At 32.4% G+C, this 22,268-nt stretch overlaps 2 long non-coding RNA genes across 15 annotated transcripts in view; one reads left to right on the top strand and one right to left on the bottom strand.

Moving 5' to 3' along the window:
• Positions 1–22,268, top strand: part of LOC127707833 (uncharacterized) — a 164,265-nt gene that overhangs the window by 29,531 nt on the left and 112,466 nt on the right. The gene's annotated exons all lie outside the window — the stretch shown is intronic.
• Positions 15,397–20,047, bottom strand: LOC127707874 (uncharacterized). 14 transcript variants are annotated; one of them, XR_007985065.1, is made up of 7 exons: positions 18,137–20,047; positions 17,859–18,044; positions 17,303–17,394; positions 17,115–17,254; positions 16,653–16,928; positions 15,938–16,000; positions 15,683–15,843 (listed from the first exon to the last, which is right to left on the bottom strand). It is a non-coding gene; the product is annotated as an uncharacterized LOC127707874 (long non-coding RNA). The 14 variants fall into 14 exon arrangements; XR_007985069.1 differs by lacking the exon at positions 18,137–20,047 and having other exon boundaries at positions 16,653–16,698; positions 16,745–16,928; positions 17,859–18,121; XR_007985066.1 differs by lacking the exon at positions 18,137–20,047 and having other exon boundaries at positions 16,653–16,698; positions 16,837–16,928; positions 17,859–18,121.

Genomic DNA, 22,268 nt, shown 5'->3' with positions numbered 1-22,268 from the left:
TTTCTCTGATTGTTTTCAAATTTCTTAGAAAATAGCAAAAAGGATGTTCAATATCATATTCATCATTCTGTAAGGTTACTGAACAAATGGTAAGATCACTTGCATAAATTTGAAATTTAAGTTGTTTATTAAAGTCATGTGCAACTATCGCATGCAGACATTAAAATGGCCTAAATTTTCTAATTTTTAGCTCACCTGGCCCGAATTTTACTTCTGACAATATTGAAAAAAATAGGTATTTGTGGTAAATGATGTTTCCAAGTATCAATAAAATTAATGATATCATCAGTGAAGCCTGAACAACCATTTAAACTTTTGATATTTTTTATACAAGTCTATGAAATGTGTCAGAAGAGTTTTTCATCCACATTTGGCTTTATTTTGGTACAACCCACACAAACAATTGGGAGAAACAAAAGCAGGCACCTATCTGTTAAAGGAATTTGCCATTAACCTTTTAAGAGGTCAAAATTTATTTACAAATTTTGCCTTTTCTCATCACTTGGCGTCTGTCCTCTGGCGTCGTCCGGCGTCGGCGTTAACTTTTTACATTTTGAACTTCTTCTAGAGAACCACTGAATGGAATAAAACCAAACATGGCATGAATGTTCCTTATGAGGTGCTGACCAAGTGTTGTTACTTTGTAGCCAATCCATAATCCAAGATGGCCGCCAGCGGGGGGACTTAGTTTAACATAGGACCCTATGGGAAATACATACAAATGTCTTCTTTTAGAGAACCTCTGAATGGAATGAAACCAAACATGGCATGAATGTTTCTTATGAGGTGCTGACCGAGTGTTGTTACTTTGAAGCCCATCCATAATCCAAGATGGCCGCCAGCAGGGGACTTAGTTTAACATAGGACCCTATGGGAAATACATACAAATGTCTTCTTTTAGAGAACCACTGAATGGAATGGAACCAAACATAGTATGAATGTTCCTTATGAGGTGCTGACCAAGTGTTGTTACTTTGAAGCCAATCCATAATCCAAGATGGCCGCCAGCGGGGGACTTAGTTTAACATGGGACCCTATGGGAAATACATACAAATGTCTTCTTTTAGAGAACCACTGAATGGAATTAAACCAAACATGGCATGAATGTTCCTTATGAGGTGCTGACCAAGTGTTGTTACTATGAAGCTGATCCATAATCCAAGATGGCCGCCAGCAGGGGACTTAGTTTAACATTGGACCCTATGGGAAATACATACAAATGTCTTCTTTTAGAGAACCACTGAAATGAATGAAACCAAACATGGCATGAATGTTTCTTATGAGGTGCTGACCGAGTGTTGTTACTTTGAAGCCGATCCATAATCCAAGATGGCCGCCTGCAGGGGACTTAGTTTAACATGGGACCCTATGAGAAATACATACAAATGTCTTCTTTTAGAGAACCACTGAATGGAATGAAACCAAACATGGCATGAATGTTCCTTATGAGGTGCTGACCGAAAGTTGTTACTTTGAAGCCGATCCATAATCCAAGATGGCCGCCAGCAGGGTACTTAGTTTAACATGGGACCCTATGGGAAATACATACAAACGTCTTCTTTTAGAGAACCACTGAATGGAATGAAACCAAACATGGCAAGAATGTTCCTTATGAGGTGCTGACCAAGTGTTGTTACTTTGAAGCTGATCCATCATCCAAGATGGCAGCCAGCGGGGGACTTAGTTTAAAATAGGACCCTATGGGAAATACATACAAATGTCTTCTTTTAGAGAACCACTGAATGCAATGAAACCAAACATGGCATGAATGTTCCTTTTGAGGTGCTGACCAAGTGTTGTTACTAAGAAGCTGATCCATAATCTAAGATGGCTGCCAGCGGAGGACTTAGTTTAACATAGGACCCTATGAGAAATACGTACAAATGTTTTCTTTTAGAGAACCATTGAATGGAATGAAACCAAACATGGCATGCATGTTCCTTTTGAGGTGCTGACCAAGTGTTGTTACTTTGAAACCGATCCATAATCCATGATGGCTGCCAGATGGGGACAATGTTTAACAAAGGACCCTATGGACAATACATACAAATGTCTTCTTTTAGAGAACCACATACTGAATTGATTGAAACCAAACATGGCATGAATGTTCCTTATGAGGTGTTGACTAAGTTTTGTTACTTTGAAGCTGATCCTTCATCCATGATGGCCGCCAATGGGGGGACTTCCTTTAACATAAGATCCTATGGGAAATACATACAAATGCTTCTTCTAGAGGTGCACTGAATGGAATGAAACCAAAACATGGCATAAATGTTTCTTATGAGGTGCTGATTAAGTGTTGCTACTTTGTTGCCGATTTACTGTTCAAGATGGCCACCAGGATTTTTTATTAAATTACAGGACCAATATTAAACCAAATTTGGCCTCACTCATTATTAGGGTATCTGTTATGATTTTAATCTATTTTTACATGATTTCCAAAACCAAAGTAGAAACAGGTGAGCGACACAGGCTCTTGAGAGCCTCTAGTTATATTTTTTACCGAGTATTAAGTCCAAGATTAGACGAAAATGTAAAAATAATTTGTGCAAAAATTTTCAGTAATAACCAGTTTATTGTTTCATTGAAAAATGAAATCAGCAGTCGCTTTTATGTTTAAAATAATTGGTTTAATGTGACAATCACCAATGATATAGCCTAAATTGTTTAAAGTTGCTTGACAAAGTTCATATTTAACTTGATCAACTTTTAATTTTACTTCTGACAATATTGAAAAAAAATAGGTATTTGTGGTAAATGATGTTTCCAAGTATCAATAAAATTAATGATATCATCAGTGAAGCCTGAACAACTATTTAAACTTTTGATATTTTTTATACAAGTCTATGAAATGTGTCAGAAGAGTTTTTCATCCACATTTGGCTTTATTTTGGTACAACCCACACAAACAATTGTGAGAAACAAAAGCAGGCACCTATCTGTTAAAGGAATTTGCCATTAACCTTTTAAGAGGTCAAAATTTATTTACAAATTTTGCCTTCCCTATTTGAATTATGCAATAACCAATCCAAAGAAAATAGGATATGAATCTGATTTCGTCAAAATGTAAATTTTTAAAAAATCTGTGTGACACAACCAAATGAATTTCGACTTTGCATGAATGTACCTTAGATGGTCCTCTACCAAATTTGTAATTTTGGTGCTGATTGGAAATCCAAAATTGCTGCCTTGAAATTATAACCATTAAGAACATGATAAAAAGTTGTATAACATCTGTTCCAGGTTATTCTGAAAAGGCATAGTTATGAATTATGCACAAAACTCATCAAATATACCAGGCTAAAAATTTTATACACCAGAGTGCCTTTCATCTACAAAAGACTCATCATTGACGCTTGAATAAAAAAAGTTAAAAAAGCCAAATAAAATACAAAGATGAAGAGCATTGAGGACTCAAAAGTCTGAAAGGCTTTGCCACATACAGCTTAGGTAATCTTTTCCCTGGGGTAGAAAATCCTAAGTATTTCGAAAAAATACTAAGTTGTATAAACAGTTAATATATTTTTATGATCATAACAATGATAATTCATGTCAACATTGAACTGCTGACTACTTGGCTAGTGATACCCTCCGGGAAGAAACCTCCACCAGCAGTGGCAAATAGACTTTAATATTTTGCTTCTGAAACTGCTAGGCCCATTAGAACCAAACTTGGCATCAAGAATCTGTAGATGGTGTCTTAAATTTAAATTGAAGCTAAACTTTTAACTGTTGGTTCCAAATTTGATAAACCTATGGTAAAAGAAACAGCATATTGTAAGTCAGAGTTGGCTCAAAATTGAACTGAAGCTGCATTTTTCAAGTAATAATTGATTGGTAGATACTGTTTGAAGTATAGTGTATCAAAAGTGTATTAATATATGATTGCTTTTCATTTCAAAGAAAGCAAAATGAGAATAATAGGAAGAATTTATTTGGTGTAACTATTGTTTTATAATTTAATAAAGATTTTAAACTACTTTCTAAAAATCTATAATAGGTAGAAACTATTAACAGCAGCAAAAAATGATCAGCAATACAAGATCTACAAAAATGTCTAGCCCAAACCATTGTATACTCTTTAAGGAGTTATTGCCAAATGTCTAGCCCAAACCATTGGATGACTCTTTAAGGAGTTATTGCCATGTAATGATGTTTTTTTTTACATAATATTTTTCTTTGAGGCTCCCAGGAGAATTAACAACATAATCCACATCACTGACCTTTTTGTCAATGGATGTGGCCAATAGAACCTAGCTAGTGCATTACAAGATATTAGTCAATTTCATCTGGTTGAAAACTTCTATCTCTTACATGCTTATCACACCAAACTTTTATTTCACCTTGAGCTTTACTGGAGTTTCTTTTTTTTTCACAGACTTTATGATTTTTTTAAAAATCTTATATACAAGTTTAAAAATGATTTTCTGCATGAGTATTTTCTCACCACTGTTCTCTCAAAAGTTTTTGTAGGCTTCTAAACAGAATGACCAAATATAAGCTCAAAATAGAAACAAACAAATATACCTTCATCCCAACCTTTTATGATTCTGTATCGTAAGCTGAGTTTATCTTGTCTGATTAAGAATGAAATTTATACAGATGGAAGAAATGTATATCAATTAAAGTGGTCAAAACTCAAGGTCACTGTTTCTAAAAATAGTATCTGTAAAAAAATGTTTCATTGGAATGAAACTTATTTCATTCATCTTTTAGCAATTTTATTGACAATTTGCCAACCCCCCCCCCCCCCCAACCCAACCTAACACACACGTATACACACGCACACATACCTGGTAGGTTGGCCAGGGTAAGAGCAAACTCTGCCCAATTTGTTTAAAGTGGATGTAAACAAAGTGGTTTCTGTAATAGGCCTCTGCAGAAAGTATATTGATTACAATTTTGGTTTATAGATTCATGTTCTTATTATATACCCCCTGGAGCATTACAATCCTTGCTTAGTCACATTTATTTCCATGACCAACTCAAGTTTTCCATTGTGAATTGTTACACATTTATACAGGATAAAAATGCGCAATAATAGTACTATTTTTTTCCCCTCCGAGCATTGTTAGTATTTAAACCATTGAAATTCAAGATGGAATATATATGTATAGCCAAACCTTTAAACCGACTTATTCAGAAGGGATATAGTTACGATACTGTTGTCAGGTCATTGAAGATGGCATATTTTGTTATTAATATTGATTCACTAAAAGGATCTTTGCATCGTAAATAAACACATTTGTTCTAAAACCAGTTGTTGGCATGATACGGGTTATGTTCTTCTCATATATTTTATGATGGTATGATACTAAACCCCTAACGGGAAGGATTGTGCTTTATTTTCATATGATGAAGAAATAATCTTTCAATCAGTTTAATTGAAGTCTGGAGCTGGCATATCAGTAACTGCTAGTAGTCCCTTGTTAATTTATGTATCATTGTCATTTTGCTTAGTTTCTTTTGTTACCTATTCTGACATCGGACTCGGACTTCTGTTAAACTGAGTTTTACTGTGCGTATTGCTGTGCTTTTGTTTATTCTACATTGAATAGAGGTATAAGGGTTGGGTTGAGATCTCACAAAACATGTTTAACCCCGCCGCTTAAAACAAGTAAGACAATACCGAGTGGTTGTATAAAACAATGCCACAACAAATATAAACAGGAAAGGAACATTCCCCAAAACACTACACAGACAACATCTTAAGATTGAGCGACATGGATGTCACCAAAACCTGGGGTAAACTTAGTTGCTGCCGAAGTGATATGTTCAGTGCAATTAAAAGCCAATATAAAAAGCAAATAAGAAGAAACTGGACCAACAAGAAATATGAAAGTCAGCAGTAGAAAAATGTAAAACGATCACCAATACAAGATCTACAAATAAGTCAACATGGCCAAAATCGTCATTGGATTTCCTTATTGAGGAAATTGCTCTTCAATATACGATTTTTACCGGCCGTGAATTTTTGCGTTATTGCCTATGATCTTGAAAACTATAAAAGATAGGTATACACTTTAAATAGCAATAATGATAAGCAAGACAATATCTACAAATAAGTCAAATTTTGACGAATCGTTAGTTGACTCGTATTGCTCTTCAATGGCAATTGTTTACCCTTTTTGTGTTTTGGGCAAATGCTATAGAAGATAAAAAGGAACTGTAAACAGAAAAAAATATCAGCAATACTAGATCAACAAAAAAGAGGTTTTTGACATGATCGAGTTATATGATCTTATATCTTAGTCTACAATGTTGGAAAGTATCCATTGTTAAAAATGCCGTGGCATATTTAATTTTGCTTATTTACATGTTAACTGAGCACAGGAACAAATTGCAGTCTAGTATGCACAAACTTTCATAAACCTCGAATCGGACATACCGTAAAATATAAAATTATGATACGAATACACACAATTTACTTCAAAAAGCTGATGAACAACTTTGTTTTCTGAAATGTTTGGAAGTCGCTTTTTCGTCAATGTAAAACTTGCATACAATCTCAAATATATAACAGAAAACATATTTGTATTTGTGTCTGCTATTTGCGTAAATTAATGATGCCAAACATAAAATTTAGATTGTTTGTTGTTGCCTACCTACCCATGCACCTTAAATCAGCCTACCAGAAAAAAAATTATGGCACAAGTCGGTTCAATTTTTTTTGTTGAAGGTTTTTTCCTGCTCAGGCTTACGTCGTTTCTTGTCTAAAACATGTAAGGGAGCTACCATTTGTTTTGTAGGGGGGGGGGGGGCTAAGATTAAAAATTGTGTCCTGGTTTTTTTATTTTTAACTCTATTCTGTCCTGCCTTTTTTTTATTAGTTTATCCTGACTTTTTTTACATAAATTGTCATCCTGTCTTTTTTTTTCCAAGTTGCTCATCCTGCCTTTTTTTTTTTAACAAAAACTCCTGTCCTGCCTTTTTTTCAAATTTCATCCTAGCCCCTCACTAAAAATCAAATGGTAGCCCCTTATGTTGTTGGCCATAAAAAAAATTCCTACCTACCCAACCATACAAGGCACGGATTGGCAACATCAAACAAGAATTTTTTAATGGTGGCCTAAGGATTTAATTTTGCAACATAACAACCGTTATTTATCGCAACCAACCTGTTCTACAAATGAGAAACCCATTGCTGAATAAATAGCTCTGTGGTTTTAAACCGGAAATTTCTAACTTGAATATAAATGCTACATCTCAACTTTTTGTAAAGAAATGTTAAAAGATAAAGTGATTATAATAAACTTAATTTAAAACTCTACTGACCACGAAATATTAATAACATGGCATAATACGAGGGTGTGGCCATGGGGGTTTACAGACTGATAGAGAATAATGGGCAAAAAATATAAAGAGAGAAAAATGGACAAAAAAATAAAAATAGAGAATCATGAGGTGCTAAAATATAAAGAATAAAAAATTATGGGCAAAAAGTATAAAGAATAGTGAAAAATGGCATAAAAATTTAAAGAATACAGATATGAAGGAAACCCCATCCAGACTCTCTAATAACATCACCGACGTTCAATACTTGGATTTCCCTCTTTCATAAGTTTTTAACATCATTCATGTATTGGTATACCACATATCACACTTTCTAAGAAATATACAAAACCTGCAAGTAAATAGTGACTGTCATATAATTGTATGAAAGGCTGTATAGCCTATAGCTTTACATCTTATTAAGTATGTCAGAATTCGTACATACTCAAAGGATCTAATTCACATGTTAAGTTAGAATAATTTATCACATTTAAATCCCGAATCTTAAATTTGTTGCATTGAAATTATCATTAGCCGCTTATGCTTATTTGGGGGAAAAAGTATCTATCTTCTAACTTATGATGTAGAATTGTTGATATAATCGTGATTCTGGCCATAGACCATAATTAATTTCCCTGATAGTTCTTTATACCGTTTAGTCTTATTAAAAAATCACACCATGTTATTTTGAACAATCTTTTGTGTGTGTTATGTACAGTACATGTCTCAAAATATATCCTACATTTAGAGAAATTCAACCTTTACAGCTCACAAATTTAGCCCATACACATCCATACTGTATGGAAAAGTCAAGAGAAGTTCCGAAAACTATAAAAATGTTACCTTTTTGCACCTGGCTTAATCACTCCTCCCATTAATATATCAGATAAAATAATTCATCCAAAAATGTATTTCAATTATCTTCTTTTATTTCAAACCTATAAAAACATTATAATTAAAGGTAACTATACTCAACAACAAAAGAAACGCACCCCTCCATTAGCTTAAAATGAGAATTTTCTTAATTTTCATTTTTGGCATCTCAAAAAACACATTTGTTATAAAAAAATAAAATAATGTTGCCAAATTTGTGAAAACTAAAGTCGTGTGTAACTTTTCATCAGACAACAACGAATATGATTTTGGTTTTCAGTTTCATAATCCAATTCTTGTCTAATGACCTATTGTAAATTGACTTTTCTGAGACTTTTGATTTTTTACTTTTGAGGTTTAAATCTTCATTGTCGCCACTAAAATGAAAATTTCCCTGTAATTCTGCATTAATTTGAAGGTTATGATTTAAATATAATACATTTCTACAAATTTGTAGCTAAAACCAGAAATGTTGAAACTTAATTTAAATGGTAAGATGTGGTGCGTTATTTGTGTTGTCAAGTATATATTCGTAATAAAGGTGATAAATTATGGTCTTTGGCCTGCTGCCATGTGAAAATAACTTCGAATATGCACTTGGATCAATCAAAACCAGCTCCCGATGGTGTTCCTCGAAAGGAGGAAAATATCTAGGTAAGGATCACTCGATCACATTTGTAAGGCGTTTTGCTATTTGCACCTGTCTGATACAGGTAATTTTTCAGGGCGTTCTATATTATGATCTTGATGGAGATGCGATCTTGGCTGGGTTGGATTTAGAGAATGTGTGTGACAAGTTAAAGGATGTGTGTAAAAGTAAGGTGTAAAAAGTGCCAAAAAATGACATGGTCAGGTAAGAATAAATTAATGTTGCACAATACTCTTAATATGGTATCACCTTTGTATAAACAGTACAACACTGTTTTTATTAGTTCTAATGTGATTATTTTGTTTACAATATATATACATGTTGAGGGCCTAATTTGAAAATCAAATTATTAATGTTTAAGTCTATCCGGATTTAATGCCAGTCAATTTGAATCAATCTTGTGAATTTAAAAAAAGTTGTAAAAAAGAGAGATAAATTGGAATGAAATGGAAAGAAAAGAAATCGTCGTTTAAAGTTCAGACGTGAAGAGCACTTGAAGTCTGCCCTGAAGGATCAGAATTGACACTAAAAAAATAATACAAAAATATATGTAACACAATTATACAAATATGTGTATACATGTATATGTCTCTGGATCAGTTGACTTATTTATCATAATTCTACATATTTAACAATACATTATTTAGCACATACTTGTCAGGTGATTTTTTTCCAGAGACAATGAAGTGCCTGTGATTTAAGACTGTTCAAGATGAAATACATTTAATTCACTAGTAAAAATGGTGTTGAATAGTTAAGAGTTATTTTGAAAGAATATTATTTAGATCTGTTTTATTTGTGCATGTCCCTTCAATCACACTTTCGGGGCCAAGGAGGATATTAAACAAAAAATATGCTGTATCTGCCTATTGTTATACAAGTTGCACTTTCTTCTGTTTGATATACATTTTCGCTGAAATTAAAAAAATGTCTAATACATTTTACACCATGAATGATGAAATAGCTTTAATTATTGTAAAACTGCGTTGAATAGTTTAGTTCTGCTGAAAGGTTTTGTGTTGTTCTGCATGTCCCTTCAACGGCAATTTTGTCCGAAGAGATTAACAAAATAAATATTGTGTCTACGAATTGTTATATAAAGGTGGTTCTTTCTTCTTTCATATTTCTTCGACCATTACTTATATGCCATATTTATCTTTTACATTTTTAATTCATTTAAAAATAACGGATAGGAAACCGCGTTAGGAATTTTATAAAATAAACACGGTTTTGATAGTCTATTATTTTCCCAACGAAGCTTTTAACAGTCTAGTTAAGTCAATATGCTTGCTTTTTAAATTGTATAGATGACCGCTAAATAAATATAATAAAAAGAATATATTTAAATTTTTTACTTAAATCAACTTGAACATCCACAGAAATGAAGAGGCTTGTTTATAAGAAGGGCAAATATGATTCTCCTTCCCCTGCCGAAGCGCCCCTTTGGTGTCAGATGGAAATGGATACAATAATGTATCTAATACATCTTTTCGATAGAAAAGGAATACACTTTTACAATTGTATCATTGTAAGCATTCGGGTGATTTCTCTACCTGGCATTTAAATAATGAAAAGTCAATTGGTGTGTTTAAAGTGTCAGTAATACAAGTTTCTCCGTTAGGTGTAATTTGAATAAGGTGTGTTTTATATTGCTCTACTTTGAATCTCGTGACATGAATTACAGAATAAATACGCATTTAAAACAGGAAACATTAAACTAAAGAAAAAACATTGAAGGTTTTAAGAAAATTTTATTTTACCTGTTGTATTATTCATAAGAGCTTTACCAACCTTGTACAACAGTAAAACTGAAAATGATCCGACTCAATTCAATCTGTATACTATATATATATAGCATGTGTATAGTAACTCGATCAAAGCACCAGTATTGTTGGAGTATCGTATTCCACCTACAACTAAATCAATCGAGTAGTCGCAGGGTCCATTTGTTGATTCAATTTTTAAACATGTATATACGTTTTCAATTTCACATTTCATGATGGACAACATTATCAGAGGCGAATTTAGGAGGAGGCAGGGGACCCGCCCCCTTTATGGAGCTGCATATATGATAAATGCTTATATACTTTTAACAAGTATCAATCAAAACGTTAGCTTGTCAGGGGCTCCCCTTTTTCGAAATCCTCAGTGGATCCGCACCTGATTATTATGATTTTTCGAACTTTATAAATGAAGATTTTTTTTATGTTTAAATGGGCATATCTCAAATCGGAAGTCTCCGAGTTATTAATTTTTCTTAGGCAAACAAATATTTGTTTGATTCTGATTACACAAGATAGTTTGAGTAGTCGCACACCTGTTTTATATTAGAAAAAACGTTTTGATGTCCAAAGATCTTCCAAATGTATACAATAAGAGGCTCCTAAGAGCCTGAAGTAGGTCAAACATCGTTATTTTAAGTGCAACAATGCCTGTAAGAATTCATCAAATGGCATCTGTCATATTGGCATTTTTGTCACGGGATCTTGTATTGCGGGTCATATGTGCAGTTTACAGTTTCTACTAATCTATTATAGTACATGCATAAAACACCTAAAAATGGATGAAAATCATCTTTCAAGGGCAATAACTCCTATAAAGAATTAATTGACGATTTCGGTCTAGTTTATTTATTCTTATTTCTGATCATTTTACCAAATAGAGGTAATCACCGTACTATACTGAGTTTTCTATAAAAAATTGCAAAAGGGGAAAAATAGTCATCCAGTTTCAATAACTCCTACAAGGAGTTGGTTGGCAATTTCTATCCTATTCACTTATTTATAGATCTTACTGTGTTGAACAATTTTACTATTTGAACAATATTTTTTACATCTTTTATAATTTCTGCTAAAATTGGGTAAAAGTCATTTTTCATTTTAAAAAATGTGCAATAATTCCTGAAAGGGTTCAATTTACGATTTCGGCCATGTTGACGTATTTGCTTCTTTCTTGCTAGTATAGTTTCTGCCAAACAAAAACAAACAAAAAAACGGCAAAAATGGGGGAATATCGTCTTTCAGTGGCAATAACTCCTATAAGGAGTTGGTGGACTATTTCAACCATATCAATTACGTAGATCTTATTTTGCTGATCATTTTCACTACTTGAAAATTCTCTCTACCCGATGTTATTTCTGCAAAAAGGGTAAACATCGTACTCAATGGCAATCAGTCTAAGTCCGTTTATTGGTCATTTGACGATTTCGGCCATGTTGATTTATTTGTAGATCTTATTGATCCGGTCATGTTTACAACTTCAAGTTTGTTTCGATCTATAACAGTTTTCCAAATAATATCAACATACGGCTAAATTTGCTAAAAAAATGCATTTCAAGACAATACTTCAAAATACAAATGTATGTTGTCAAATTTTTCTAAAAATCACATCGTATCTTTATCTGCTGTTTATTTTTGACACTTTTTTCTTTACGTTTTTAAATATAAGTAAAAAAGTGCAGTTTAACCCATGTTTGTGTTTTTTACAACAGCGTCTATGCTGCGAAATTGCTGCTGGATCAAATTCCAGGATACATTTTTGTCGCGGATGCAACAAATATATATATTAAATATAGCGATCTACATTCCGTTGTCGACGTCGTCGTCAACATTTAGGTCCAGTCAGTGGTAAAAGTTTGTTCAAGGCATCTTTGTCAAACCTTCTTTTACTGATAAATTAACTTACATTTTGTTTGCAGTAACATTCAGATACAGTCTAAGGTTTAAGTTTTTCAGACACCAATAACCTCGTCAAACCGTCATAGAGTTTAATTAAGCAGATTTTAAGAGATCAAGTTTGAAGAACAATTTTAACAACAGTGCACACGCTGAAATGTCTCGCCTGCTTATGTTTAATCATGGTTGAATAATAACGATGGGGTCAAGGTCAAATGAACCCTGCCAGACAGACAATTTCACCTTTCAATCATTCCATGCATCAAGTATAGTTGACCTTTTGCTTAATGTACCTGATAAATTAAAAAAATAACATTGACCAATGAACAATGAAAATGAGGTCAAGGTCAGATGTTCACCTTACAATCATTCCACACATGAAGTATAGTCGACCTTTTGCTTACTGTACCTGATAAATTTAAAAAAACATTGACCAATGAACCATGAAAATGAGGTCAAGGTCAGATGTTCACCTTACAATCATTCCACACATGAAGTATAGTTGACATTTTGCTTAATGTTCCCGATAAATTAGAAAATTAACATTGACCAATGAACCATGAAAATGATGCCAAGGTTATATAAACCCTGACAGACATACATGTTCACCTTACAATTATTCCATACACCAAATATAGTTGAACTATTGCTTATAGTATCTGAGATACGGACTTAACCACCAAACTTTAACCTTGATCACTGATCCATGAAATGAGGTCGACGTCGGGTGAACCCTGTCTGACGGACATGTAGACTTTGCAAGAAACCCATATACCAAATATAGTTATCCTATTACTCATAATAAGCGAGAAATTCACATGACAAAAATACTCTTTTCAAACAGTCGCTGAACCATGAAAATGAGATCAAGGACAATGGACATATGCCAGACGGAAACTTCGTAACATAAGGTATCTGCATACCACAGGCACTTGTCTCAGAATTTTTTTCCCTTCTATATACCTTAATATATTAAGGTATATATAAAAACAAATTCTGAGACAAGTGCATGTGCTGCATACAAGCTATGAAGCATCCAGGTCTTCTACGTTCTGAAATATAAAAGCTTTAAATAAATAGTTTACACCGCCGCCGCCGCCTGATTGTAATCCCTATGTCTCGAATTTTGCTACTTTTGTCGCAGGCGAGACAAAACTAGTTTCCTTAAGGAACATTCAGAATGAGGTTGGACACATTTGGCCTATTTTCAGAGGAGATTGTTTTTAAGTAACTGCGACGGACGGACGGACGGACGGACGGACGGACAGACGACGACGGATGCTAGTGATGCGATTGCCAATAGCTCACATTCCCCTTCGAGCCAAGTAAGCAAAAACGAAGACACTAAGAAAATATAGATACATAACGTTACATAAATAATCAAAATGAAAACAATACAGATGTGTTCAATTTTTCCTTTTCTAAAATTCACTGAAAATCATCTTTGTGAATAATCGATATCATTACCAAAAAATGAAAATGAGAGAAAAGTGGCAGTAAACCCGCAATTTGCTGCTGAATTGTTGTACAATTTTTTGCACGTTTTCGATCAAAATCTTTCCAAAGCCTAAACATTTTACGTTGAACTGTGAACTGTGGAATAGTTATAACACTATATTTTTCATTTGCTTTACTGATATCTGAACTCGTTAAATTGTTCAGAAAGGAAATATGAATGCATAATGAGTACTAACAGGTCATATTTAATGAAGTTGTGGTTTTTACCGTTACAGAAGAGGAGCGGCACACAAACTGCTTCCAATTGTAAGAGTAAAAGAGAGTGTTGGCGTGATCTAACAATGAACACGTTAAGAAGAATGATTTTATTTCGTGCAGAAAATATCTCAGAAGGGTGTAATTCGGAACTCTTGCCATTTATTTTAATAGATGTTTCAGTGAGGCAGAGACATATTGTCTCTGAGTGAGGGGTTCAATCACTTTTAGGGATACAAAAATTGCAAATGGAGCAAAACTTTCATGTCAAATGTCTCTTTTAGCGATAGTTATGGCGGCCCAACTCCATAAAACAATTGTGTATTGGGAACTCCTAAACAAGTTCATTTTCGAAACCGGGTTTCAAAAAATGTTAAGTTTTAATGAACTTTTAATGGCTTAAATTGTCTCAGAAAACATTTACACATTTGTGTAATTTTCAATTATTGAATGTTACCCTCAACCTCAAAGATCAACCGTGTTAAACTTTTTAATTTTGTACGTTTTACACAATATGCAATTTCTCGTTCTGGAATCTAAAACTGGTTTAGCTCTCACTATCGTTTCATAAAATATGATGATCATTGTATAAAAAGAAAGAACACATAATAATTTGACTCAGATTCTACAAAAGTCTCTCTCATAAGATTTTTTTCTATTTAGAACATAATTTCTCTTTTTGAGTGGGGTTTCTTTTTACAATTGAGTTAACCCCAATCCGTTTGTTTATTAAAGGCAGACTTCCTTATTATACTATTATTATTAATGAATTCCTGACTAGGGTTTATCTACCTCCTTTATCTCTAGTCTATTGTTTTACAATACCTGTTTTCTTCCTTTACCTATGATATTGTCTATTGTTTTACAATATCATTTTTCTCCTTTACCTATGATATTGTCTATTGTTTTACAATACATGTTTTCTTCCTTTACCTATATGATATTGTCTATTGTTTTACAATACATGTCTTCTTTCTTTACCTATGATATTGTCTATTGCTTTACAATATCTGTTTTCTTCCTTTACCCATATGATATTGTCTATTGTTTTACAATACCTGTCTTCTTCCTTTACCTATGATATTGTCTATTGTTTTACAATACATGTCTTCTTTCTTTACCTATGATATTGTCTATTGTTTTACAATATCTGTCTTCTTCCTTTACCCATATGATATTGTCTATTGTTTTACAATACATGTCTTCTTTCTTTACCTATGATATTGTCAATTGTTTTACAATATCTGTTTTCTTCCTTTACCTATGATATTGTCTACTGTTTTACAATATCTGTCTTCTTCATTTACCGATGATATTGTCTATTGTTTTACAATACATGTCTTCTTCCTTTACCTATGATATTGTCAATTGTTTTACAATATCTGTTTTCTTCCTTTACCTTAGATATTGTCTATTGTTTTACAATATCTGTCTTCTTCCTTTACCCATATGATATTGTCTATTTTGTATCACAATACATGTCTTCTTTCTTTACCTATGATATTGTCTATTGTTTTACAATATCTGTTTTCTTCATTTACCGATGATATTGTCTATTGTTTTACAATACATGTCTTCTTCCTTTACCTATGATATTGTCTATTGTTTTACAATATCTGTTTTCTTCCTTTACCTATGATATTGTCTATTGTTTTACAATATCTGTCTTCTTCCTTTACCCATATGATATTGTCTATTGTTTCACAATATCTGTCTTCTTCATTTACCGATGATATTGTCTATTGTTTTACAATACATGTCTTCTTCCTTTACCTATGATATTGTCAATTGTTTTACAATATCTGTTTTCTTCCTTTACCTTAGATATTGTCTATTGTTTTACAATATCTGTCTTCTTCCTTTACCCATATGATATTGTCTATTTTGTATCACAATACATGTCTTCTTTCTTTACCTATGATATTGTCTATTGTTTTACAATATCTGTTTTCTTCATTTACCGATGATATTGTCTATTGTTTTACAATACATGTCTTCTTCCTTTACCTATGATATTGTCTATTGTTTTACAATATCTGTTTTCTTCCTTTACCTATGATATTGTCTATTGTTTTACAATATCTGTCTTCTTCCTTTACCCATATGATATTGTCTATTGTTTCACAATACCTGTCTTCTTCCTTTACCTATGATATTGTCTATTGTTTTACAATATCTGTCTTCTTCCTTTACCCATATGATATTGTCTATTGTTTCACAATATCTGTCTTCTTCCTTTACCTATGATATTGTCAATTGTTTTACAATATCTGTTTTCTTCCTTTACCTATGAAATTGTCTATTGTTTTACAATACATGTCTTCTTCCTTTACCTATGATATTGTCTATTAATTTACAATACCTGTCTTCTTCCTTTACCTATGATATTGTCTATTGGTTTACAATATCTGTTTTCTTCCTTTACCTTAGATATTGTCTATTGTTTTACAATATCTGTTTTCTTCCTTTACCTATGATATTGTCTATTGTTTTACAATACATGTCTTCTTCCTTTACCTATGATATTGTCTATTGTTTCACAATACCTGTCTTCTTTCTTTACCTATGATATTGTCTATTGTTTTACAATATCTGTTTTCTTCCTTTACCTATGATATTGTCTATTGTTTCACAATACATGTCTTCTTTCTTTACCTATGATATTGTCTATTGTTTTACAATATCTGTTTTCTTCCTTTACCTATGATATTGTCTATTGTTTTACAATACATGTCTTCTTCCTTTACCTATGATACTGTCTATTGTTTTACAATATCTGTCTTCTTCCTTTACCTATATGATATTGTCAATTGTTTTACAATACATGTCTTCTTCCTTTACCTATGATATTGTCTATTAATTTACAATACCTGTCTTCTTCCTTTACCTATGATATTGTCTACTGTTTTACAATATCTGTCTTCTTCCTTTACCTATGATATTGTCTATTGTTTTACAATATCTGTCTTCTTCCTTTACCTATATGATATTGTCTATTGTTTTACAATACATGTCTTCTTCCTTTACCTATGATATTGTCTATTGTTTTACAATACATGTCTTCTTCCTTTACCTATATGATATTGTCTATTGTTTCACAATACATGTCTTCTTTCTTTACCTATGATATTGTCTATTGTTTTACAATATCTGTTTTCTTCCTTTACCTATGATATTGTCTATTGTTTTACAATACATGTCTTCTTCCTTTACCTATGATACTGTCTATTGTTTTACAATATCTGTCTTCTTCCTTTACCTATATGATATTGTCAATTGTTTTACAATACATGTCTTCTTCCTTTACCTATGATATTGTCTATTAATTTACAATACCTGTCTTCTTCCTTTACCTATGATATTGTCTACTGTTTTACAATATCTGTCTTCTTCCTTTACCTGATATTGTCTATTGGTTTACAATACATGTCTTCTTCCTTTACCTATATGATATTGTCTATTGTTTTACAATACATGTCTTCTTCCTTTACCTATGATATTATCTATTGTTTTACAATACATGTCTTCTTCCTTTACCTATGATATTGTCTATTGTTTTACAATATCTGTTTTCTTCCTTTACCTATGATATTGTCTATCGTTTTACAATATCTGTCTTCTTCCTTTACCCATATGATATTGTCTATTGTTTCACAATACATGTCTTCTTTCTTTACCTATGATATTGTCTATTGTTTTACAATATCTGTTTTCTTCCTTTACTTATGATACTGTCTATTGTTTTACAATATCTGTCTTCTTCCTTTACCTATATGATATTGTCTATTGTTTTACAATACATGTCTTCTTCCTTTACCTATGATATTGTCTATTGTTTTACAATATCTGTCTTCTTCCTTTACCTATGATATTGTCTATTGTTTTACAATATCTGTCTTCTTCATTTACCTATGATATTGTCTATTGTTTTACAATACATGTCTTCTTTCTTTACCTATGATATTGTCTATTGTTTTACAATATCTGTTTTCTTCCTTTACCTATGATATTGTCTATTGTTTTGCAATGCCTGTCTTCTTCCTTTACACGACTTAACACGAATGCGGCCACTTCCATTTTAGACAAAAACCATCTGAAAAATGACGTTTTCTGGCATATTTGATAGATTTTTCATATTTAAGCTTGAATTTATGTGTCTTTAATGACCAAATCAGTTCAAATATTTTACATAAACTAATTGAACCAACTGAAGTAGACACTTAAGTGTTAAAAAATGTCAAAAATCTTTCATCAGATGTACTTCAAGTTTTAGGCCAAAATAAGCCCTTACTGGAGACTCTCCTTATCCCTTGCAGAATATCAATTAACTTCGATTGAAAACTCTTTCAATATGATGTTCCATTTTGGACCATATTAACATTTATTTACCAATAATAATGCAATAAATCTACACATGGGACCCTTCCCCAAAAAATAAAAGACAAGAAATAAACAAACTAAACAGACAGACAAACCAAATAAACTGTTAACACAGAGATATGTCTCACCTTTTTGTTATTTTGATAGTAATATGCAAATGTTGAAATTAAATAGCAATACTTTAACATGTAAGTTATGCAAAATATTCAAAGTCAATGAACCATGACTGAAGGTACATGACCAAATAATCTCATGGAAATGAGATGTGCCAATGCTTATATATATATGCATAAAAAATATCAATGAACTACCACTAGTGGTTCCCCAATAACTGACCTAATCACAAACTAATACATGTAAACTAAGCAAAAGTTTTTAAGTCAATAGACCACGACTGAGGGGGCGGGGCCAAACAATCTCCATGGTAATGAAATGTGCCAATACTAATACAACTGGATACAAAATATCATTGATCTACCACTAGTGATTCCCTATAAACTGCCCTAATCACAAACTAATAAATGTAAACTAAGCAAAGTTTTCAAGGTCAATAGACCATGACTGAGGAGAGTGATCAAATAATCACCAAGGAAATGAGATGTACCAATGATTATATAACTGAATACCAAATAATATTGACCTACCACTAGTGGTAACCCAATAACTGACCTAATCACAAACTAATACATGTAAACTAAGCAAAAGTTTTAAAGTCAACAGACCACTACTGAGGGAGCAGGGCCAAATAATCTCCATGGAAATGAGATGTGCTAATGCTAATACAACTGCATATCAAATATCATTGATCTACCACTAGCGGTTCCCCAGAAACTGTCCTAATTACAAACTAATACATGTAAACTAAGCAAAAGTTTCAAAGTCAAAATATTAGACCACGACTGAGGGGCAGGGCCAAATAATCTCCATGGAAATGAGATGTGCCAATGCTAATACAACTGCATACCAAATATCATTGACCTACCACTAGTGGTTCCCCACAAAACTGACTTAATCACAAACTAATACATTGTTGACGCCGCTGCCGACACCGGAAACAGCATACCTATGTCTCGCTTTTTGACTCTGTCAAGGCGAGACAAAAACTGATAAAAACAAAACAAAAACAAAAACAATAACAATATAATCAGTTTACCCTGTAAAGTATCAAAATTTAAAAAAAATAAATGTGGATAGTGTCCACATGTGGACACAGATGATGCCCCCGCTTGCATATCATAGAGTTATCAAAAGACATAACTGAAGAACGGTAAAAGTGACACTACCCAAATTTGAACTTGATCTGAGTTTTGTGGTAATAAGCATTGTGTGTAAGTCTCATAACATTTGGTTGAGACTAACTTAAGTAGAGAACAGACACTAAAAATTCAGCAATTTTTATACGACCGCAAAAAATTTTTGCGGTCGTATACTGGTATGACGTTGGCGTCGTCGTCGTCCGAAGACACATTGGTTTTCGCACTCTAACTTTAGAATAAGGTTCAATACCACAAAAGGAAGGTGGGGATTGATTTTGGGGGTTATGGTACCAACAGTTAAGGAATTAGGGGCCAAAAAGGGGCCAAAAATAAGCATTTTCTAATTTCCAGACAACAACTGTGGAACGGTGTATGGATCTCTCTGAAATTATACTACAAGTTTCCATACCACAAAGGGATGGTTAGGATTTGCTTTGGGGGGTTATGGCTCAAACCGTTTAGAAATTAGGGGCAAAAAAGGGGGAAAAACAAGGTTGTCCTGGTTAATGGCCAAATACTTTAGTACAAAACATAATTTAAAGCAGTGTAAGGGAGATAAATCAAATACATCATTGAAATTATCTCCCTTACACTGCTTTTAAATTATGTATAAAGTAATGGTTAATGAACAATTAAGATAATTTAAAACAGTGTAAGGGAGGTAATACAAATACAACGTTTTGGTTACTTCCCTTACACTGCTTTTAAATTATGTTTAAAGAAATGCATATTTATAAAGAAAGACCAGTAAAAATATCTGCAAATGTTGCATCTTTTTTTCATAAAAATCCATATGAAAGATTTGACACTATATTTTAAATTCTATTATAAAATAGATTAAGTTAGCACTATGGTAAATTTAAATGGGTAATTATGGTTGCAAACTCCATTGGAAATTTGAATTGAGATTATGACCATATCTTGAGGGAAAGAATTTATTTGGGGAAAAAAAGGGGGGGGGGGGGGGGGGTAAAAAGAAATTGTGGGGGGTCAATTTTTTCTCATTTCAGATTTCAGAAATTAAAAAGAATTATTCTTCAAATATTATTTTTTTTCAAATTTCAAATATTGAAAAATTTCAAGAAGTAATCTTTAATTGCACAGTATGGCACATTAGATTTGTAAAATCTTTGACCACTTTATTTATTTGTTATGCCGAATCTAACTGTGTATTTAAATTTTTAATTTTGGGTCCAGTTTTCAAATTGGTCTACATTAAGGTCCAAAGGGTCCAAAATTAAACTTTGTTTGAATTTTAACAAAATTGAATATATGGGGTTCTTTGATATGCTGAATCTAAACATGTATTTAGATTTTTGATTTTTGGCCCAGTTTTCAAGTTGGTCCAAATTGGGGTCCAAAATTAAACTTTGTTTGATTTCAACAAAAATTGAATATATGGGGTTCTTTGATATGCTGAATCTAACCATGTATTTAGATTTTTTATTTGTGGGCCCCACTATCAAATTGGTTCATATTGAGGTCAAAAGGGTCCAAAATTAAACTTTGTTTGATTTCATCAAAAATTGAATTATTGGGGTTCTTTGATATGCCAAATCTAACCGTGTATTTAGATTTTTAATTTTGGGTCCTGTTTTTTTAATTGGTCTACATTAAGGTCCAAAGGGTCCAAAATTAAACTTTGTTTGATTTTAACAAAAATTGAATTCTTGGGGTTCTTTGATATGCTGAATCTAAACATGTGTTTAGATTTTTGATTTTTGACCCAGTTATCAAGTTGGTCCAAATTGGGGTCCAAAATTAAATCTTTGTTTGATTTCAACTAAAATTGAATATATGGGGTTCTTTGATATGCTGAATCTAATCATGTATTTAGATTTTTGATTTTTGACCCAGTTATCAAGTTGGTCCAAATTGGGGTCCAAAATTAAACTTTGTTTGATTTCAACAAAAATTGAATATATGGGGTTCTTTGATGTGCTGAATCTAACCATGTATTTAGATTTTTTATTTGTGGGCCCGCTATCAAATTGGTTCATATTGAGGTCAAAAGGGCCCAAAATTAAACTTTGTTTGATTTCATCAAAAATTGAATTATTGGGGTTCTTTAATATACCAAATCTAACCATGTTTTTAGATTTTTAATTTTGGGTCCTGTTTTTTTAAATTGGTCTACATTACGGTCCAAAAGGTCCAAAATTAAACTTTGTTTGATTTTAACAAAAATTGAATTCTTGGGTTTCTTTGGTATGCTGAATCTAAACATGTATTTAGATTTTTGATTATGGGCCCAGTTTTCAAGTTGGTCCAAGCTGGGGTCCAAAATTATACTTTTTATGATTTCAACAAAAAATGAATATATGGGGTTCTTTGATATGCTGAATCTAACCATGTATTTAGATTTTTTATTTGTGGGCCCCGCTATCAAATTGGTTCATATTGAGGTCAAAAGGGTCCAAAATTAAACTTTGTTTGATTTCATCAAAAATT

The sequence above is a fragment of the Mytilus californianus genome, unplaced genomic scaffold (genome assembly GCF_021869535.1).
Source record: "Mytilus californianus isolate M0D057914Y unplaced genomic scaffold, xbMytCali1.0.p SCAF_1, whole genome shotgun sequence".
Lineage (NCBI taxonomy): Eukaryota > Metazoa > Mollusca > Bivalvia > Mytilida > Mytilidae > Mytilus > Mytilus californianus.
The sequence above is the reverse complement of the archived record's forward strand: the minus strand, read 5'-3'. Positions and strand labels throughout refer to the sequence as shown.